The 23,679-nt window shown below is 36.6% G+C and overlaps 1 pseudogene; it reads left to right on the top strand.

Moving 5' to 3' along the window:
- The window catches only part of LOC149209997 (serine carboxypeptidase II-3-like), a 36,054-nt pseudogene extending 16,540 nt beyond the window's left edge, over positions 1-19,514 (top strand).
- The last annotated feature ends 4,165 nt before the right edge of the window (positions 19,515-23,679 follow it).

Below are 23,679 nucleotides of genomic sequence, written 5' to 3'. Positions count from 1 at the left end.
CTATTAAAAAATTATTCAAACACTGACGTTTTGATTATGCACCTACATCTTATAACGCGTTTTTTAGTTACACAAATTGAATAAGATTATCATGCATACTGAAATCATTGCTGAGATATATTTCAATAACTACATGATTTTTGAATTTAAACTTCTTTGATCCATAATCTGAGTTTATAGAAATATTTTCGGAAAAATCATATGATAAAATCTTTGTCCATGCTTTTCGAACCAACCAGTGTGGTTCATCATCAGGACAACTTGTCCTGATAATGAACCACACTCGTTGGTTCGAAACAGGTCGACAAATATTCTATGATGTGATTTTTGTTGGAAGAAACTAGACGTAATTCCAACTACCTACCACCAATATTCAACAATGATTTAACGCTGGTTCTAGAAAACGTTGAAAATAGGAAAGCTTCTCCAGGAAGCCACCGCCTGAACTGATCTCCAGAAACTTCTCCAGCTTGTATATATACATGTTAATTGATGAATAGATGCAAGTCTTGAGTTCAATGTTTCTGTGTTGTGTTGGTGTGCTGTGCGCCTCTGCTCTTTACATGGTATAGGAGCTGAGGGTGTGAGCTCAATGAGTATAGGTGAGCTGTGAGCGAGGTTAAGGGCTTAGCTGTGCGTTGTGGTGGAGGTTGCAGCAGCCGCTGTGGTGTAGCAGAAGCGTGGGCGACTGAGCCAAAGTTTGAGTAAGTTCTTTGAAAGAGCGTTGTTGATACTAGCGTTGGCTGTGAGATCGAAGGGCGTGTGGGATGCCGCCAAAGTCAAACGCCGGGAAGCACAATCCGGAGCCGCGAAGGCATTTCCTGAACATCTCATAATTAGGGTGAACGACATCATTGGAAAGTAAGTTTTGGCTAAATTTCGGTGTAATTTGTTGAAGGATTGAGGATTTCTGAAATCTGTTATGTTTATGCTTGGCGACTCTGATAATGAAGTATAGCTGTGTGGACCTGTTTTAGTATTGGTGTTGGTGTCTCCAATCTTTGCAGTGGTATTCCAGCAAAAGAAAACAACATCTGGCTGATTATGGTCAATCTGTCACTGTAACGCGCATGTCATCTATGTTTTTTTTTATGTTGTAAGCTAGTGCTTATATATATACTGAACAGACAGGGAGGTTGGCTGAGTTTTTTTTTGTGATTCTGTGACTAAGTCTGCTATGTGCCAAGTAGCCTTAAACTCTATCAAGCATTTATGCATACGTGGCATATAAATGTGGTAATGGATTGTTTTTATAGAGATATGTTGTTCGTAGTATAAAGAGGAGTGTGGAGGTGCCAATATAGTGGATGTGATAAACAACAAAATAAGAGTCCAGAGGTATTTCTTGTTGGAAATTTGGTTTATCTTGACACTTTATTATTGAGTAAGGAAACATTGAAATTGTGAAAGACAATTTTTTTTATGGTGCATGTGTGAGATTTAGTGAAATTTGGTGCATTCAGATTTAGATTTGGTGGCATTTTGGTGATTGGAGAAAGTTTTTTTTTTCCATCATGGAAAATTTATTGCTTGATACTTATATGAATGAATCCACCAAACTTGATGGAGAAAATTATGTGAATTGGAAATTCAAGTTAATGACTACTTTAGAAGGAAATAATTTGTGGTCCATTGTAGGTGGGGATGAGCCCAAACCCACTGTTGTAGGTTCTATTCAAGATTGGGAGAGGAGGGAGACAAAAGCAAAGGTGTTGCTGCATATGTTCATAAAGGACAACATTATTCCTCACATCAGAGATTGAAAGACATCAAAAGAACACATGGGATACACTGAAGGGTTTGTATGAAACAACAAATACAAACCGAATCTTGTTTTCGAAGACTAAGCTTTTATCTTTAAAAATGGAAGCAAATGAAAGTATAAGCAATTTCATATCTCGTGTAAAAGATTTAAGTGATAAGTTAGGAGATATTGGTGAGAAGGTGTCTAATACTGACTTAGTCACTATCATATTAAATGGCTTAGTGCAAGATTATCAAATTTTTGTTTCAAGTCTTGCAGCTAGAGAGAAACCCCCTTCATTTGATGAATTGACAGGAATTCTTCTACAAGAGGAGGAGAGGATGAAGAGCTTTAATTTGGGCTCTAGCAGTTCAGATTTGGCATTGGTGGCCAAGGGAAAATATCCGTACAGAAGCAAATCATGGGACAAGAACAAAGGAGGCAAGTTTCAAGCAAAACAAAAAGGTATGACACAGTCTAAATTTCCAAAGAGAAATGATGAGTGTTATTATTGTGGCAAACCTGGGCATCATTCTAAAGATTGTTATAAAAGGAAATATAATGAGTCTAGGCAAAGAAACAGAAGGCATAATGGAAATTTTGTGGACAAAGATACCTCAATCAGTGATGGATTTAAAAATCTTAAATTGTTTGTTTCTGATGCTGCATTGTCTGTGGAAAATGATGATAAGAATGCTTGGTTCATTGATTCTAGTGCATCACTCCATATGTCTTGTAATAAGGAGTGGTTTGATGAATATCATGAAAACATTGAACGAACATATTTTTGCCTAGGAGATAACAGATCACTTAAAGTGCAAGGTTATGTAGTAATAGGTGTGAATTTGCCTAATGGACAAGAGAAACAGATTCATAATGTGATGTATGTTCCTGATATCAAAAAGAATTTAATTTCTGTTTCCACTATTACCGACCAAGATTTGAAGGTGAAATTTGTTAAATCACAGTGCGTAGTGAAAGACATTCAAGGTAAGTACAAGGTTATTGCTACATGAACTAGGGTTGGAGGCTTGTACAAGTTGGATGTGACCAGGAAAAGTCATCAAGCATTGACATCTACAGCAATATCAATAGTATATTTATGGCATCAAAGGTATGGACATCTAAATCACAAATATTTAATGCTACTTCAAAAGAACACTATGGTTGAAGGGCTTCCTCTCTTGAAGAATGATCATATTGAATGTGAAGCATGTGTACTTGGAAAGCAACACAGGGAGGAATTTCTTGTCCATAAAGGAAAAAGGCAAAGGGAAATACTTGAATTAATTCATACTGATGTATGTGGACCTATGCAAACTAGATCTATTGGTGGAGCATGGTATTTTCTTATTTTTGTGGATGATAGATCTAGGTATACATGGGTTTATTTCATAAGAAATAAGAATGATGTTTTTGAGTACTTTAAAGAATTTAAGAATATGATAGAAAAACAAACTGGTAATTACATCAAAATTTTGAGATCTGATCAAGGGGGGGAATTCAAATCAAGAGAATTTAATCAATATTGTAAAAGCAATGGGATTCAGCAACAATTTACAGTGCCACATACACCTCAGCAAAATGGAGTTGCTGAGAGGAAAAACAGAACACTAGTTGAATGTGCATGTAGTATGCTTCAAGGTAAAAATACCTCTAATGTTTTTTGGGTTGAAGCCATTAATACTGCTGTTTATTTTAAAAATAGGAGTACAACCAAAAGTTTACAGCTTAAAACACCTTTTGAAGCATTTTATGGGTACAAACCAAAAGTGAGTCATTTAAGAGTTTTTGGTTGCAAGGCATTTGCTCATATTCCAAAAGATGAAAGAAGAAAACTTGATGCAAAGTCAATTAAGTGCATATTTATTGGTTATTGTGATAATCAGAAAGCATACAAGTTGTTTGATCCCAGTACTCATAGACTGCTTGCAAGTAGGGATGTGGTGTTTCATGAGAATGCAAATGAAGGTGATAAAATAAATAATACTAGTGTATGGCATGATATTGATGATTATGTCAAAATAGATACAAGTGTTGAACAAGAACAGGAACAAGCACAGGAACAGATACAAGCTGAAGAGCAAGGAGCATCAAGCAGTCATGATACTCCAAGAAGAGGAGAGGGGACTCCGCAAAGCAAAAAGAAAGATGAAAGCAGTAAAACTCCAAGAAGGTCATCACGTCAAAGTCAGGTACCTGTAAAGTATAAAGATTATGCATTAATGTCTCAGGTTATGAATGTTGTAGAACCTTCAAGCTATGATGAAGCTAAAGAATATGAAGAATGGAGAGATGCAATGAATGAAGAATATAACTCTATAATGAAGAATGACATATGGGAATTAACAGAATTGCCTAAAAATAAAGTTCCCATAGGATGCAAATGGCTTTATAAATCTAAATTTAATGTTGATGGAAGTATTGATGAACATAAAGCTAGATTGGGTTCTAAAGGATATTCACAAAAGGAGGGAATTGATTATGAAGATACTTTTGCACCTGTAGCTAAGTTGAACACAATTAGAATTATGATTGCATTAGCTACAAAATATAATTAGAAAATGCATCAGTTAGATGTCAAATCTGCATTTTTGAATGGTGAGTTAAAAGAAGAAGTTTATTTAGTTCAGCCTGAAGGGTTTGTAAAACAAGGACATGAGCATTTGGTTTGCAGGTTAGAGAAAGCTTTATATGGCTTGAAACAAGCACCAAGATCATGGTATGTGAAAATTGATTCTTTCTTTTATGAAAAAGGTTTTATGAGAAGCAGAAATGATCCTAACTTGTACATCAAGGAAGATGAAGGCAAGAATGTTGCTTTAATATCTGTATATGTTGATGATATTATCATAACAGGACATGCATGCAAGTTGATTGAAGAAATTAAAAATCAGTTGTCACATGTATTTGAGATGAAGGATATTGGTGAATTGCATTATTGTTTAGGTCTTGAAGTTTGGAGGGAACCTAGTAAGACACTGATCACACAAAGAAAATATACAAGGGAAATCCTTAAAAGGTTCAATATGATTGAATGCAAGGCAACATCTACTCCTTTAGAACAAAATGTCAAATTGTGCAGTGATGATGGAACCAAAGAGGTGAATGGAACTATATATCGTCAACTGGTGGGATGTCTGAACTATCTCACCACTATCAGGCCAGATATAGCATACTCTGTCAGCATACTCAGTCAGTTCATGGCTAAGATGTGTGAAAGCCATTGGAAAGCAACAAAGAAAGTCCTTCGATATCCTAAAGGAACACTTAATTTTGGTATTATGTATACTGATGAATTTGATGTTGAATTGGCAGGTTAATCTGATTCTGACTGGGCAGGAAATCCAGATGATAGGAAAGCTACTACTCGATACGTGTTCAATATTGGTTCAGGAACAATATCATGGAGTAGTAAGAAACAACCAACTGTTTCATTGTCATCCACTAAAGCTAAATATAAAGCATTATGCAGTGCTACCTGTGAAGCAATATGGCTTAGGAGGATACTTGAAGATGTTGGAGAAACACAGCAAGCACCTACAATAATCAGATGTGACAATCAAAGAACTATCAAATTGGCAAACAATCCTATATATCATGCAAGGAAAAAACACATTGAGACACAACATCATTTTGTAAGAGAAAAATTGCAATCAAAAGAAATTGACTTATCATATTGTAATACAAATGAAAATGTGGCTGACATATTCAACAAGCCTCTTGGAAAGGCTAAATTTGAAATGTGTAGAAATAAGTTGTACATTGTAGAAAATCCAAATTATGTTGTAAGCCTAACTGAGACATAGACCAGCAGGCATATCAGTTAAGAGTATATTTGTTATATAGTTGGAATTAAGGGGGAGTGTTGGAAGAAACTAGACGTAATTCCAACTACTTACCACCAATATTCAACAATGATTTAATGCTAGTTCTAGAAAACGTTGAAAATAGGCAAGCTTCTCCAGGAAGCCACCGCCTGAACTGATCTCCAAAAACTTCTCTAGGTTGTATATATACATGTTAATTGATGAATAGATGCAAGTCTTGGGTTCAGTTTTTTTGTGTTGTGCGCCTCTGTTCTTTACAATTTTATCCGAAAATATTTCTATAAAGTTTATGATTGGTATGAACATGTGATCCGACGATGGCTTATCAAGCCATGGCCTCAAATTTATCGGGTCTGTTCCTATTCTGTAAGAATGGAAAAGTACTAACTACTTGAGCTAAGATCGTCTTTAGGTGCTATTGACAGTACACGATGCCTGGCCGTATAACGGAATCACTGGCACATGATTAATTAGCCACAAAGCTTGTGATAATAAATTTTTATCGAACAATCCGCAATTGACTTGTACCATCACTAGGCTGCTTTGGTAAAGGAGAAAAAACCATTGGTATTATGGCTCAATGGAGGTATATTCAATGAATTATATGCTCCGTTATTGAATGTATGTATATTCAATCTGTTATCTCAATGAAGTTAAGCACTAGACATCGATGCCCGCAGGAACTAGCTGTTCCTATGTGGGATATGGAGCTACACAAGAGATTGGACCTTTCGTTGTCAATGCAAGCAGAACAGGTCTTATTTCAACAACTACTCATGGAACCAAGGTCTTGTTTATTCTCACTCCTTATTGCTAATTCAAATAAAGTAGCTAATGACTTTGCTTTCATTCCCCTAATTACCAACCAAATATTTTTAATCCTTCAAGCACTAGGCATCCGTACAAGCGATTTTTAGGAATGATCTGTATCACTTTTTGAATTCAAGAAATGATGAGATTATTCTGAAAATCCCTTATACAATGACAAACCTTAGACATGAGATGATACTAGTGTCCTGCTTTGGTTAGCAAAATCCAACTTACTACTCGTTGAGTCTCCAGTGAGAGTGGGGTTTTCCTACTCCAATACTTCATCTGACTACAATATACTCGGCGACAAAATCAAAGGTCAAAATTATTTTTTTGTAGAGCCATTCCTAACAGAGAATTTAATTTTTGGGGAGCCATTTCTAATAGAGAGTAGTCGAGAAAATTTCAAATTCATGTGCCGTATTTCTAATTTTAGACTTTTCTGAAATATTTCTTCAGCTGCGGATACATACATGTTTCTTCAGAACTTTAGTTTTCAACAGGAAAAAAACATAACAAATTTATTAATCAAGTGCTTGATACAATAGATGGAAAAAACCAATCCTCTATAGCCTGCATATAGCCATACAACTTACATTAACAACCAGTAAAACTCTCAGTACCCCGCACACAGATTTCTGAGATTAAAGTACAAAACCAAAAAAATGAAACTCACAATATCTACAGGAAGGCAGGCAAAAGAAGGCCAAAATATACCCCAAATCACAATTCAATGGATCCTCCAGCACAAATAGATCCATCCATCAGCATTTTAAATGACATATTGTCAAAACAGGAGCAATCCACATTTAGACGGGCACTAACTATCCTATTTTGTTCCCTACACACATGAACAAAGGAGAAGTCATCGAAAGAAGGTATGATTTGCATCATGTACGTTTTCTAATGGTGAAGGGGGATATGGAAGGAATATTATCACAACAGCCACTCAACGATATATTTGGAATCTCCAACAATCTTGATAGATCTAATATCCAACCATTTCATACATTTAAGGAGCCTCCAAAGAGCCACAATTTCAGCTATGAAGTTTGTACCCTTTTCCCATTCGAGTAAAAACGATATCCCAATTCAGGACTAAGTTTGATGAGTGTCCCACACCCACAATTGCCACCTTTCTCAGCCCCATCAAAAAAACCCATTGGGAAAGAATCACTCAGATCTTTGTAGGAGGCAGCTCACCTAGAGAGTAGAGGCATGCGTGGACCAATCTCTGAAAATTTTCAAATAATGCTAAGACATGTAGCAAAAATACTAGGAACTTTGTCCTAAAAAATAAGAGCATTTCGAGAGGTCAAAATTCCCCAGATCACATATATCGGCACCTTCCTGAAGAATCTGTGCCTGCTAGACCAATAACAGAGGCATGTGTAGATAGACTCCTAATTGGAATCAGCTGTTATTCCCAATATCTCAGTAATGCGCCTCCAAAATTCTTTTGAAAAAGCGCATCCAATAAATAAGTGGAGGCAATCTAAGAGAAGCGTTTGAGATTTAGGGTGTATGTTTTAACCCCATACAGAAATTACCTGCATACGAATTCTAAAACACAGAAAATAAACAATGTGAGAGCATAACACATAAAACACATTACACAAAGATTTTCCACTTGATCCCATAACCCAGACTACCAGCTTGATGTTTCATTATTATTCCTTTCAATGTTACAATATATATATATATATATATATATATATATATATACATGCCGAAGCATCCAATACAATGGACCGAAAACCATCACGCCCAAAACCATGTGCGAAAACCATGTACAAAACCATAGGTAGGTCAACCCACCTAATATGGGGTCCAAAAAAAATTTCCCTGGGGCCCCGCCTCGGACCTCGTAGAGGGGGGCTAACCCTGGAAAGAATATATCACAACCCAAAATTCTCCCACTTCTTGCTTTCTTTCCACAAGGGGCCACATGACAGCTTAGCCATTTATCCAGCCTTGCAACACCCATTGTTTCTCTACAGCATGAGAACTTCTCAGAGCTCACAATTTTTGTCAATGCATCTACAATATTCTTCAAAGTGTCCACCTTTAACAACAACACCCTTTTGTCTTCTATCATATCCCTCAAAAAGTGATACTGAATATCAATATGCTTTTTCTTTGAATGATAGGAAGGGTTATTTTCCAAGAAAATTGCACTTTCCTTGTCATAGTCTATCCCTATGACTCCCTGTATTAACCCCATACTTAAACACAATCTCTGCAACCAAACTGCTTCCTTTCTTGCATGAGTAGCTTCCATGTATTCTGCCTTTGTAGTTGATAGTGCCACTACAGATTGTTGCTTACTCATCCAATTGACTACACCTACAAATAATTTAAACACATACCCACTTGTAGATCTTCTATGATCCAGATCTCCAGCCCAGTCTGCATCAAGAAAGCCACGAATATCTAAACCTTTTTCCAATCTTGGTCTTCCTTGGTAGCACAAACCATAATCACTAGTGCCATGCAAATACCTGAAAACCCGCTTCACTTATATCCAGTGCTCCTTCCGTGGTTTAAAAAAGTAATTTGGACATCCATATGATGAATTTTCCATTCTTTCTGAGCTGCAATAGCAAACAAAGATCTAATAGTGCCCCATTTAGCTATAGGAGCAAATGTCTCTGTATAGTCAATACCATCTTTCTATGCATATCCCTTCACTACAAGTCTTGCCTTGTGTTTGTCTTGTGAACGATCAACTTTATACTTCGTTTTGTAAATCCATTTGCAACCAATGGGTTTTATGCCAACAGGAGGATCCACCAGCCTCCATGTGCCATTCTTTTACGAGAGCATAATATTCCTTTTGCATTGCATCTTTGCACTGATCATAACTAGTAGTTTTTTCAAAACAAGTAGGTTCACAATCCATAGAAAAGTTAAATTCACAATGAGAATAGTTACCTGAGGAACTTCCAGTCTTAAACTCATCATATTTCTTCGGAAATGTTTGAATATGATATGATCTTCACAAAGGTTGTCTACGAAGTTGTTCATCTTCTTCATTTGCCTCAGTTCCTGCCATTTCTGTTCCTATCATGTCTGTAGAAATGCTTGCATCAACCAATTTCTCATCAATAGCAGAATTATCATCATTGAGAGAAGGAAACTCCACAGACTAATCTAATATAGGTATCACCCCTTCAGGATGTGGAAGTATATTATCTGATGAATAATAAAACATTTGAGGCACAAACTTTTATATATGATTAAGTTGTCTACTAACAGTGAGGGAATATTTATCAGTTTCAAGAAAAATTACATCTCTTAACAAAATAAACTTCTTGTTCTCTTCATCATACAATCAATATGCCTTAGACGTCATAGAATATCCTAAAAAAATACTTTTTCTGCTTCGTTCACTCAACTTATTCCTGTGTTGTTTAGGAATCAAAGCATAACATTGAGAACCAAAAATTCAGAAATGTTTAACAATAGGAAGACTATTATACCAAATTTCATATGGAGTTCTGTTGTTGATCACAGAGGAAGGACATCGATTTCTAATATATGCTGCACATAGCACTGCTTCTCCACAAAACATCAATTTTACATTTTTAAAAAACATCATTGACCTTACCATATTAAGTAAAGTTATGTTCATTCATTCTGCAATACCATTTTGTTGTGGATTATAAGGTATTTTGCTTTGGTGTTTGATGCCATTCTCTTGCAAATATTTTTCAAAAACATGTGAAGTGTATTCTCCCCCATTATTAGTTCTTATAGTACCAATATTAAGTTGAGCCTCATTTGTAATCAAGAGATGAAATTTTTTAAACACATCAAAAACTTGTGATTTTGCTTTAGTAGATAAATCCAACACATCCTCGAATATTCATCAATAAAAGTTAGTATGTATTTATTTATGTTCACAGTTGGAATAGGCATAGGTCCACATAAATTAGAATGTATGAGACTTAATTTCCTTATATCTCTAGAAGTAGAATTATGAAAAGACTGTTTGTGACGCTTTCCCAATATAGAAGCATTACATGGAGTCAATTTTCTTGGCACTGTTGGAAGTCCTTTAATCCACTGTCGTTTCATAATTCTAAGACTTTCATAAATAATATGACCGAAGCGTGCATGCCACAATAAAGAAGGTGACAAATTATCATTTTGCTGAACCAAATAATTAGTGTTCAATGTAAAAGACAACACACCTTTCAATTTCAAAAATTTACCTCCTTCTACACCAGTCATTACAGTTTTATTGTTGGTTGCTCTTCGAATTTCCACTTACCATCAAATATGTGGATGGAATGTCCCTGTTGTCTTATTTGTACAATTTCTTTGGAACTGAGGAATGTAAAGAACATCATTCAAAGTATAATCAGAAAGTCCAAGAATTTTTAATTAAATAGATCCAATCCCTGTTGGTTTGATTTGAGACTTATCAGCAAAATACAATACTCCATCAATATTATCACTGAATTGTTCAAACAAATCTCTTCGAAAGGTGATATGACAAGTGGCACCTGTGTCTAAAATCCAACTATCATGCCATGAAGAAAAAGAGGTATTAAATATATCTTCCATATGAAAATAACAATGAGCAACAACATAATGTGCATTCTTAGAAGATTGTCCTTTTTCTGGAATTATACGATCTTTCTTTTCTCTTCTTTCATTAATTTCCCCTTAGGGAATTCTACAATTTGTTGTTGTATGTCTAATTTTACCACATCTAAAGCATTTTACAGATGTTTTATAAGGAAAATTTCTTTGTTTATCATTCTGCTGTCTACCTCCCTGAATATTTCTACCCACCCTTCCTCTATAATTCTTCCTACCTCGCCCTCTATTACCCTTAGTATTCCTGACATATTCTTCTTGAGGTTTTTGATATTTTTGAGCAAGACCTAGGGTTTCAGTATTAGAATTATGTGACATTTATTTCTTTCCAAATGCCTTCTCTCTTTCTGCAATTTTCCCTGCTAATTTATCAAAATATGATTCTTTTAATTGCCCACTAGCTTGGAGAGATTCCAAGTAGTGTGAATAACTAGGGTAAAGAGCTTTTATAAAGGAAGTAAGTTGTAGATCAACTTTAACTCCAGTAGATTCAATTTCATGATTGATGCCTTTAATTTTAGAAGCAAGTTTTAGGGGATCATTATCTTTCATTTCCAAATTAAGTAACTTCAACAATAATTGAATTATCTCCAATTCAGAATGTGAATCATAAAGATATTTTTGTTTTGTTATGGCATCATATGTTGGTTTACTCTGAGCAATGTACCTGCTTACCTCTTCTGAGACTGAAGTGGAGATTAAGGCATAAGCCTTCTTATTTTTACTTTGCAAGATTGCTAACTATTTTTCCTCGTCAGACTGATCTGGTGCATTCCCTCCTTTTCCTTCACATACTGCATCCCATAAATCATTAAATATAAGTGTATTCTTAATCTTCCTGAACCATTCTTGGAAATTTTCCTTTCCAGACAGAACAATCCCAATTAAAGATACCAGGGAGTTCATGTTTTTTATATAAATGTATTGAACTACCAAAAAGAAACTGATTTTGTAAAGAACTTTTTTTTTAAAATCTGATTCAACTAAAAAAAACCTTCCGTTGCAAAAGCAATATCACAATCACAGCTCTAAATTTTTTTTGATTTAACTTATAGGTGCAACCATAACCACGCACAAAAGTGTTCAATGATTTTGATTCAACCACAATCAGTCACACAAATTTCTTAAAAACTGTGTTTTTGACTTATTGATTCAAAAAATTCTCCAAAACCGAGGTTGGAAGTCACTCTGCATAGAGTTTGATGATATGCCACAATGTCACCTTCACTGCAGCACCAAATGAAATCCAAAAAAAAACGCAGTCGAATTTTCCTCACCAAAGAAAATCTGAGTTCCAAATGTTGGCAGGTTGACAATTGGGTTCAACAACCTTTCCACAATGACGTTCCTCCTCCTAGCAGCACACCACCACAGATGTAACAATCGATGATACCTCCTCCACAAAGGTCTATGGGCATCACATACATCTCCATTCACCGATGGGAGCTTTCATAATAGGGTTCTCTTGCAGCAAAGCCACTACTTTGCATACTTTGCCAGTGGTTTAATTCACGTAAGGTTTAGCCAAGAGCCACCACAACAGAGTTCTCTGGCAGTTCGAACCTCACGCTCTATCGCCTTTGAGAACTGGATCTCAATGCTCGCTCCACAGCAAGCACACCTTCTTCACCTCGTTTGCAGCAATGAAGTATCCAATGTTTGGATCTGATACTGTCAGGCCTGGAATGAACATTACCAAGACAAGACCAATCATATATTATTCATTATCAAAGATAAGTAATTTATAGAGATAAAAAGTAGAGAAGATGGTTATGTCTAGATAACTCCTCTGTATGTGTGTTCTCTAATGGTGAAGGGGGATATGGAAGGAATATTACCCCAACACCCACTCAACGATAGATTTGGAATCTCTAACAATCTTGATAGATAGAACCTCCAACCATTTCATACATTTAAGGAGCCCCCAAAGAGCCACAATTTCTGCTACGATGTTTTTACCCTTTTCCCATTCCAGTAAAATCGATATCCCAATTGAAGACTGAGTTTGATGAGTGTCCCACACCCATAATTGCCACCTTTCTTAGCCCCATCAAAAAACCCATTGTGAAAGAATCACCTAGATATTTGTAGGATGCAGCTTGCCTAGAGAGTAGAGGCATCCATGGACCAATCTCCAAAAATTTTCAAATAATGTTAAGATGCGTAGCAACAATACTAGGTACTTTGTCCTCAAAAATAGCAGCATTTCGAGAGGTCCAAATTCCCCAAATCACATATATCGGCACTATCCTGAATAATATGTGCCTGCTAGACCAATAATAGAGGCATGTGTAGGGAGACTGCGATTTGGAATTGACTATTATTCCCAATATCTCAACAGCATGCTTCCAAACATATCCAAGAAATATGTGGAGGAAATCAAAGAGAAGCATTTGAGCTTTAGAGTGTAGGTTTTAACCCCTTACATAAATTACTTGCATATGAATTCTAAAACACAAAAAAAATTGCGAGAGCATAACACATAAAACACATATACACAAAGATTTTCCCCTGGATCCCAAAACCAGGACTACCAGCTTGAGTTTTCATTATTATTCCTTTCAATGTTATAATCCATATATATACATGTTGAAGCATCCAATACCATAGACCGAAAACCATCGCGCCTAAAACCATGTGTTAATACCATGCACAAAACCATAGGTAGGTCTACCCAACTAATATACTGTCCAAAAAAATTTTCCCTGGGGTGCTACCTCAGACCTTGTACAGGGGGGATAACCGTGGAAAGAATATAACACAACCCAACATTCTCCCACTTGTTTTTTTCTTTCCACAAGAGGCCACAGGAGAGCTTAGTCATTTATCGAGCCCTGCAACGCCCATTGTCTCTCAAAACCAAGAGAACTTCAAAGTGTCCACCTTTACCAAGAACACCTTTTTGTCTTCTATCATATCCCTCACAAAGTGATACTGAACATCAATGTTTTTTTTCTTTGAACGATAAGCAGGGTTCTTTGCCAAGAAAATTACACTTTGGCTGTCACAGTCTATCCTTATGGCTCGCTGTACTAAACCCATACTTGAACACAACCTCTGCAAACAAACTACTTCCTTGCTTGCATGACAGGCTGCCATGTATTCTACCTCTATAGTTGATATTTCCACTACAGATTGTTTCTTACTCATCCAACTGAACGTACCTCCAAATAGGTTAAACACATACCCACTTGTAGATCTTATTTGATCCAGATCTCCAACCCATTTTGCATCAACAAAGCCATGGATATCAAAAACTCTATCCAATAAAGGTCTTCCTTAGTAGGACAAACCATAATCACTAGTGCCATGCAAATACATGAAAGCCTCCTTCACTTCTATCCAATGTTCCTTCCCTGGTTTTGACATAAACCTACTCAATACTCCCATTGCATGTGTAATGTCTGGTCTAGTACAGACAATTGCATAAATCAGTTTACGGACTGCACTTTCATATGGAACATGGGACATGTCCTCTTCCTCTTCTTGAGTCTTGGGACATTGTTCAGCAGATAAATTTACACCTACATGAATAGGAACCTTCACCAGTTTACTATCCTACATATTAAACCTCTGCAGTATTGTCTTGACATACTTCCTCTGGCTTAACCAGAGATTCATCTTTGCCCAATCTCTTTTAATTTCCATGCCCAAAATATAGTTTGCAGCACCAAGATCTTTCATGTCGAATTTGGAGGACAATTGGGTCTTGAAATCTTGTATAATTTCTTTGTCATTTCCAACCAACAACATATCATCCACATACAAGACCAGATAAATAACACGGTCACCAATTAATGTAAAATACACACGGTGATCTGCATTGCTTCTGGTGAAGCCAAGTCCCTGTATAAATGTATCAAATTTTTGGTACCACATCCTTGGTGACTGTTTTGAGCCATACAAAGACTTTTTTAACTTGCGTACTAGTTCTTTCTTACCCTTCACTACAAAGCCTTCAGGTTGCTTCATGTAGATATCCTCTTCCAAATCCCCATGAAGAAATGATGTCTTCACATCCATTTGTTCTACCTCAAAATCAAAAGCAGCAGCAACAGAAAAAAGTAATCTAAGAGAAGCTAGCTTGGCAACAGGAGAAAAAATATAACAAAAATCAATTCTCGACAACTGGGAATAACATTTTACTATATTTCTCCACCTTTCCTTCTGAATTTGTCTTCTTCTTTAACACTCATTTGCTGCTAATGGGTTTCCTTCCAGCCGGAAACTCCGCCAGATCCCAGGCCTCATTTTTTTGCAAATATGCCATTTCATCAACCATGGCCTCTTTCTAGAGTTTGCCATCCTCTGGATCTACTACGTTTTTTATAGTTTTGGGATCATCATCAGTGATAGATAAAACAAAATTTGAACAGAAAGCAGATTGGCTATACCTTTCTGGCTGCCTTCTTTCTCAAACTAATCTTCTCACAACCATAGTTTTTGGCTTTTCATTTTCTAATTCCTCTTATGCTGTAGAGTTTGATTCTTCCTCCTTTAGCTAAAACTCTATCTTCTTAGGTTCCTTTGGTCGGACTTCATGTTTAATAACATCTTTCACCTCTTTGAACACCACATCTTGCCTGTGCACAACCTTCCTTGTTACTCAATTCCAAAGTTTATAACCTTTTAAACCATCCTTATACCCAATAAACATGCACTTTTCAGATTTATTATCTAACTTTGTTATTTTCTCCTTTGGAACATGTACATATGCATCACATACAAATACCCTCAGATGTGAAAGAGAGGGTTTCTTACGAGTCCATACCTCTTATGGAGTCTTATCCTCCAACGCTGATGAAGGTGATCTGTTGACTAGGTAACATGTAATTCTTTCTGAAACTCCATTCTGCTCAGGTGTGTATGGATTAGTCTTCTGTCGTGCTATACTACACTTCTTATAGAATTCTTCAAATTTCTTCTTGCAAAACTCCCCACCGTTATCTATCCTCACCACCTTTATCTTCTTCTTTGTCTGGTTTTCCACTAGAGCCTTAAATTCTTCAAACCTGTCAAAGACTTTAGATTTCTTCTTGAGGAAATATATCCATGTATTCCTTGAGAAGTCATCTATAAATGATACATAGTAGATATAATTACCTAGTGATGGAACCTTCACAGGTCCAAACACATCACTGTGTAGAAGCTCTAATATTTGTTTCCCCCACTTACCACCAGAGGGGAAATTGACCCAATTTTTCTTCCCATATAAAAACTTTTCATAGAAATCAAAATCCAGAGAGCTATTAGTCATAACTTCTACCATACATTTACCATGAGGTATTCTAAGGCCCTTCTCTCCAATATTTCCAATATTTTGATGTCATAGCATGGTCTTTTCTCGAGAGACCACTAGATTTTCTGCTCCACTTCCAGGAACCACGGAACTATTGCACCCATCAATAACAGTGCTACCTTGCAGCTTGTATAGAGTTCCAATTCGAACTCCCCACATCAATACCAGTGCTCCCCAAACCATCCTGCAAGTATCATTTTCAAACATTGTTTTTACACCTGCATCATCCAACTTGCTTACAGAAATAAGATTTCTAGCATATGCGGGAATATGTAGAACACCCAGAAGTGTTCTAATCCTTCCACCTTGCAACTTCAACTTGAGTTTTCCGTGACCAACGATTCTAGCCTTCCTGTCATCCCCCAAGAATACATCACCACCATCATATTTCTCATACTAGCAGAACCACTCTTTATGGGGAATGAAGTGAAAGGATGCACCTGAGTCAATCAACCATGCCTCATGATCTACATGTGTACTTAAAGAGGCCATGTACACATCCCCAACTTCATATGAGGTGTTTTTGGCCTCTGCAGAAGGAGCATCATCAGATCCCTTTCCTTTATCAGGAGCTTTAGATTTACAGTCCCTTTTGTAGTGCCCTTCCTTTTTGCATTTCCAGCACACCTTTACAAGCTTTCCTGGAGATTTATATGTCCCTCTAGATTTAGATCTCCCACTCGATGACCTATTTTTGTTTCTATTCTGGGATCGTCCTCGTACACACAAGGAATCACCATTCTAGCTCTCCATATTTTTCCATCTCATCTCCTCTGTCAGTAAGGATGAGACTATTTCGTCAAACTGCAAGGCAGTTGCATTGCTGCCTAGTCCAATAACTAGACTATCCCATGAATTTGGTATAGAACACAACAAACTGATGCACTTATCTTCATCTAAAATTTTCATATCAAGAGATAATAACTGACTTACCAAAGTATGTGTTCAGATGCTCTGTCACCGAGCCTCCATCTTTCATCCTCAAGTTATACAGCTTTTTCCGTAGGAACAGTTTATTCACCAGAGACTTAGATTGGTACAAAGTCCCTAACTTGTCCCACAAAGCCTTCACCGTAGCTTCCCTTGATACATCCAAAAATACTGAATCTGAGACACATAATCGTATTGTGCTCTTTTCCTTCCAATCTAACTTATTCCATTCTTCATCAGACATTCCTGTTGTTTTAGTACTCGGATCTACTATGATCCACTAATCTTTATTCACCAACAAATCCTCCATCTTGACTTTCCACAAATCAAAACTCTGACCATTAAATTTCTCGATCTCTATCTTTCCACTACTCACCATCTTCTTTCACGACAAGAATCGATCCTGCAGATCTCCCACTGAACAAGGTCTACCATAGGCCCGAGTGAAACCCCTCAGCAACAAAGGTGTCCCCTTGAAGCCAAAACAACTCTAATCCCAACTGTAGGTTTTAACCCTGTACAGAAATTACCTACATATGAATTATAAAACACAAACAATAAACAATGCAATAGCATAACACATAAAACACATATACACAGAGATTTCCCCTGGATCCCAAAACCAGGACTGCCATCTTGATTTTTCATTATTATTCCTTTCAATGTTACAATACATATATATACATGCCAAAGCATCTAATACCATGGACCGAAAACCATCGCGCCCAAAACCATGTGCGAAAACCATCCACAAAACCATAGGTAGGTCCGCCCACCTAATATAGGGTCCAAAAAAAGTTTCCCCGGGGCACTGCCCTGAACCCCGTAGAGGGGGGCTAACTATGGAAAGAATATAACACAACCCAAAATATAGTGGCCTCCAACTTCCACTTACAAATAGTCCAATCCCCAGAGGGAGATGTCATAGGAGAACCAGATATATATATAAGAAAAAATCTCTAACTATTGTCTTTTCGTTGACATTCTTGCCACCCCAAGTAAGAGAGTCTTCCCTATTGGTGATTGAAATCCCTGCAGTAACTAAGTTATATCTATATGTTTCCCATTTCAGTTCAAAACCAGCTGGAATACCCAAAGTCCGATGAGTGGCGCCATATATTATCAAGAGATTCCTGAAAATTAATGATCTGTAAACCTGTTAGGAAACATATACCCCTTTTGATATAGGTATTGTATGACTTGTAGAGAAAGGCAGTGGTTCCCAGAAAATTCCTTAATGGCATCCAATCCAATCTGAATATTTTTCTTATCTCCAACTTGCCATCGCAAGTTTCCACATAGTCAAGCTTTCATCAATGTCATGATCCTCCAAATGTATGATTGTCAGTTGGTTTGTGGAGCCTCGACATTAATCAAATCTTCTAGACTACGGAGTCTAAGATATTTCCCTTGTACGACCTCCTGCAAGATGCCGTGAGAGTTAATATCCCTCCATAGGTTTCTAGAAATAGGTTCTAAGTTGAAGCACTTGTTGTCTCTCATACCATATCCACCCATCTCATAGGGCCGAGAAGGTTTATCTCTTCAGAACTTCCTTAACAGTTTTCCTGAATATAGAACACATGACTTTTACATTGCGGGAGAAAGCTACGTAGGCAAGTTCTACCATATAATTTCAAATTTTACAATGATATTTATTCCAATTTTTCCTTTAGCAAGTTGATTCTAATTAGGACCTTATTAGTTGTAACAAATTGGTTTTCATTATCTTCTATTTTGATACTAGTGAAATACATTCCAAACCTAGCTGAGATAATATACCATAGCAACAATGACTCTAGTCATACTCATAATAACTTTAAAGGTTTCATGGTAACTATCATCATTACCCAACTCAATGCATAGGTTTTTTTTACTCTTTAAACAATTTTCAGAATACATTACATGGAACTGTTTTGTGGGTGGAAAATCCAGAGACACGCGATGGTCATGACTTGGAAGGTTTTGTGGATTATGCATGGATTCATGCAATTGTATCCAATGAAACTCATGGGATCATTAAAAAGACTTGTAATTTTAATGCCAATAACCCTTGGAGCAACCAAAAATATAATGGTGCACTAATGGAAATTACAAACCAACATAATGAGATAGACATATTTAGTCTAGACACGCCTATTTGCATTCACAAAAACATCATGCCCACAAATACAATGTCTAAGTCGAAAAAGGTCAAATAGTCAACTATTATGGTTCATTGCAATGTCTTCAAAGTTTAGTTTCACAACTTCATTTGATCTATAAATGTGGCACTACTAGCTCTATAGATTGAATATTTTGGAATGTAGGAGAAGAGGTGAAGCATGATGTTGGCAGGATATGATCCTTTGTGTTGATGATCATGCCAAAGTTTAATACAACATACATGAATTTCAGACAACTCTTCACATCACTAAAGGCTCACAACTAAAGAATTGGATTAAATGCAACTAAAACATTCCTTATTGGATTTTAATATGATTTTGTTCTTTACATGATCAGCCTAATATATATTCCATTCTAATTAGGATAGGTATATGGTGCTAATTACATAATCATTCAAGCAATTTTTGTTCAATGATTTCCTGAATCTATCAGTGACAATTGGTAAGACTCTTGTTTCTCCGTACTCCCTATTTACAAAAAACCTGATAGCAGAGGGTTTTTGCATATGGGTATACAAGTATTCCATTTTTTTATGATTTATATCTTGTGCACAATACATGAATCCCCTTTCAACATATAACTGAGAGAATTCTCTATTTCTTAAACTTGTTTCAATATATTGACAGTGGTGATACAAATGGTCATGTCCTAGTCATATCACCATGATACAGTCCCAATGCTCGCCAACTTCCCACAATAGGACCTTGGCGGGCTTCGTATCTAATGAAGAGGCAATGTGTTAATCAAGACTTTAAAATGTTTCAGAATAACACAACTGGGGCTAGAATTTCTAAGTCCATTACACGTTAAATGTGATGGTATTTGTTATTATCATTACAAGTAGTAGGATAGATCTATGACTACAAAGGTATTACCTTTGCAACCTTCATAGTTGTTGCCCTAGTGATTTCACTTTTCAAACATAACAGTGAACTGGTTTTCCTCATATCATATCTTTCTTGGGCTTCAGTGCCACATAAAAAAAGTATGGAACTCTAACTCTGAAGAGGATATTGAAGTAACAAATTAGTTAAGTTTTCATAGATTAAATGTTAGAAGTTGCCAAGTATTTCCCTATTTTTCAGTGTTGTATCTTTTTCTATTTCCTGTCACACCAGTGTTTTAGAAGATATAAAAGCCTTCTAGAGACAACCTTTGGGTTGATATTATACCAGTGACTAGGGAATTCGAGAGGAGTGCTTTTGAAGATTATCTGAGGGATTTCTCTTGCACTCCATATGTCATGTAATTGAAAAGAAATAATTCAGGGGATTGGTTCAATAGTCCTTCATCAAGGTAAACTCAAGCAAATACATAGATCTAAATACACAAGGGGTAAATATGACTAATCTCAAATAGAAATGTCTTGGTTCTGGTGGCTGACACACAAAAATAGGAAGCTTAATATTGATGTTGTAGTAAAAATGAAGAGGAGGAAAGAAAGGAGGGAATTTGATGCAGAGGGTTGGATACAACACAAAATACTAAGAAGCAAGCTCCAGAAAAAGTATGAAAGAGTGAGGAGGCGAAAATGCAGAAATAGTGGAGCGCAAATTAAGGTTTCATGCTCTACGCCTCATGCACACATTTATCACCAAAAAATAATTATTAAATCTATTCACACACATGTACTACAAGCTATAAACCACATATGTAAATATGTTATTTGAATAGGTATTGTTTAGTACTTAGCAGCATATATACATCCATAAATGAGAGTGAAACTGACAACTTCATTACACTATTTTAGAAGAGGAAAGACATACATGAAGTGATATACAAAGGGGGAAAACATATTGCACAATACTATGATTCGAATAAAAAAAAACGTTTCATTAATCCTTCAAGAAGGAGTCCAAACTACCAGTCCGTTTACATTTAGAAATTATATCACTCAAGTCCATCATGAACAGGGAAATAGAACCAATTTGGAACCACAAAATTTGAGCCTCTTGGATTCAGAATTCAGGAACCTTAGTTAAGTGTTTTTATCCTATATTTATAAGGAGAGGAGAACCTTTGGAAAATAATTACAAAATATCTCAACCGAGCTCCAGTTTTCTGATCGACTAGCTGTCTCTGCGTGTGTTGATTCTGTTGCCCAAAATCACTACAATTGGATTTGATTCGGTTCTTGAAAATTGAAAAATTATAGAAAAATAGAAAAAAGGAAAAATGAATGATGGTTGAGGAAAATATCACCCTGCCATTCATGTGATGGCCTCTAATTAGGCTACGTCTCTATGATGTTGTTCTTTTTTTGACCCACGTGAAGTAGTTGACTTTATTTCTTCTACCACTATTTCCCTTGGTTTCTTGTTGCAGGGTCTTCCATAGGACTAGCCAATTTCAGTCACAAACTCCTCTGTACCCTCATTAATTATCGTAGATGCCAATCCATACACCCTCAAAGCTCTGTACTTCCTTATCAGAGTGATTCCATATCCCATACTTCACAGTGGTGTAGTATTATAATATGTTGATTGTTGAACTCTGATATTACAAGCCCCTTTTTCTTAGCCCTTCCTGCATTTCTGACTATAGGACCGTGAGTCCTGACCTACCGCCTAGCCTTGAGGTGTTAGAGCATTTAAAATCACGTCAGGGGATATTCTCCCTTTGTTAACTACCTAGTGCCGGAGGTTCTTTAACTTCTTATAAACCATGAGCTAGCCAAATATTGGAGCCCATCTTCATCAGAGGTTTCCAATTGGGGAGATAACTTTGGAGTTACCACATGCTAATTCTCTGCTTGCCGATAGACCATGGTGCTGAGCCCTAGCCTTTACACCTTTGGCTATTTGACTCTTTGCGACCGTGTACTAGCCTTAATATTAGAGCCCCCTTACTGGCACTTTTCCAAGTGTAAACTCTTGTAAAATGCCGACATCGTCAATCTATGATATGAAATCATAACTCCACGTGGCACCTCATGAGTGGTGACACGTGTCATCTAGATTTTCCCCCTTTTCCCCCCTCAAAATGCCAAAACTGCCTGCCACGTGTCCTTATCAGAACTAGTTATATGTTGCCATGTGTCCCGCTTGAGGAGAGATAAAATGGCCTCTCCACCTTTGGTTTTGTGATGAAATCCTTTGTAAGACTTTATCGACATTCCCCAACGGTTTTAAGCACAATCGGCACATTACACGTATCACAACTTTTTAAAAGTTGTCACATTCAGAAGTTCTGATCCTCTCATTTCCCGATGTTTCGATCTCCTCCAAGCTCCAAGGCTTCCTGCACAGATGTATTGTACTCGAACATGTGATCATCGATATGAAATCACTGATCTGCATGATGTTACTGATGTGTGATTGTTGATTTCCAATGTCACTGGGCCTCCTGTTAACACCCAGGTTGTTCCCTATGACTCCCAAGGGAATACGGCCGGGGTAACCACTAACCAATCTTTGGATCACTGTTTCTAGCCAAACTGTGATCAGAGAGGGCTCTCTCTTTATGATTTGTAACTGTTTATGATAGGGTTTTAGGCTAGCTATTATGCACAGGTTTTGTTTATGTTTTGGTTGATGAAACTCCTTTTAGATTCCAGTGATGTAGTTTTCAGAGAAGTTGAGTACCATTGGGCAATGGAGTCTGTGGCTATATGTGTTTGAAACTTTGAGATGAAAGATGGAACTTACAAGGCCATTTGAGTGCTTAATAGAACAGATTTTTTGATTAAATGACTGGAAACAGGTAACACAAACAGTGAAAGCATTTAAGAATTTTCACTTATTGTTTATATATTCCCAACAGACAGGTTTAAGAGGAAAAGACAGAGTTCTTAGGGGCAAAAATTGAATCCCTGAAAATGCCTATCACAGTAAAAGACACAGTTTTGAAATGCAGCAATTAAGAATTACAATTCTGTCACTGTATCTGAGGAAAACATGTATAATAGCTCAGTTTGAGTCCAGGGTAATCATGGGTTAAGTCCTGGAACTATCCTTTCACCTTGCTATCAAGTGTAAAACATTTAAACAACAAAAGAGAACAAAAGACTCGAAAACATATAACAAAGAGATCTGAGAATACTTATTGTTTTATGCAACACCCTGGAATCCTGTAACATTCATCTTTCACCACAATACATCAAAGTACACCAAGCCTTGGAAATTCCATTCTTCCTTTGTATTACTTCTCTGAAAATATTACAGTAAGAGAGAGTTCTCAAAAGAAAATTCCAACAACCCTTTTCAACTGCTGTGAAGGGTGAATATATACTTGCGGTGATTTACAAAATATCTGAGTTCTGAGTTATCTCAGATTTTACATTCTTACCAACC

The sequence above is a fragment of the Pinus tabuliformis genome, chromosome 1_2 (assembly GCF_031772625.1).
Source record: "Pinus tabuliformis cultivar Carrire ecotype Pingquan chromosome 1_2, CPIR1, whole genome shotgun sequence".
Lineage (NCBI taxonomy): Eukaryota > Viridiplantae > Streptophyta > Pinopsida > Pinales > Pinaceae > Pinus > Pinus tabuliformis.
The sequence above is the reverse complement of the archived record's forward strand: the minus strand, read 5'-3'. Positions and strand labels throughout refer to the sequence as shown.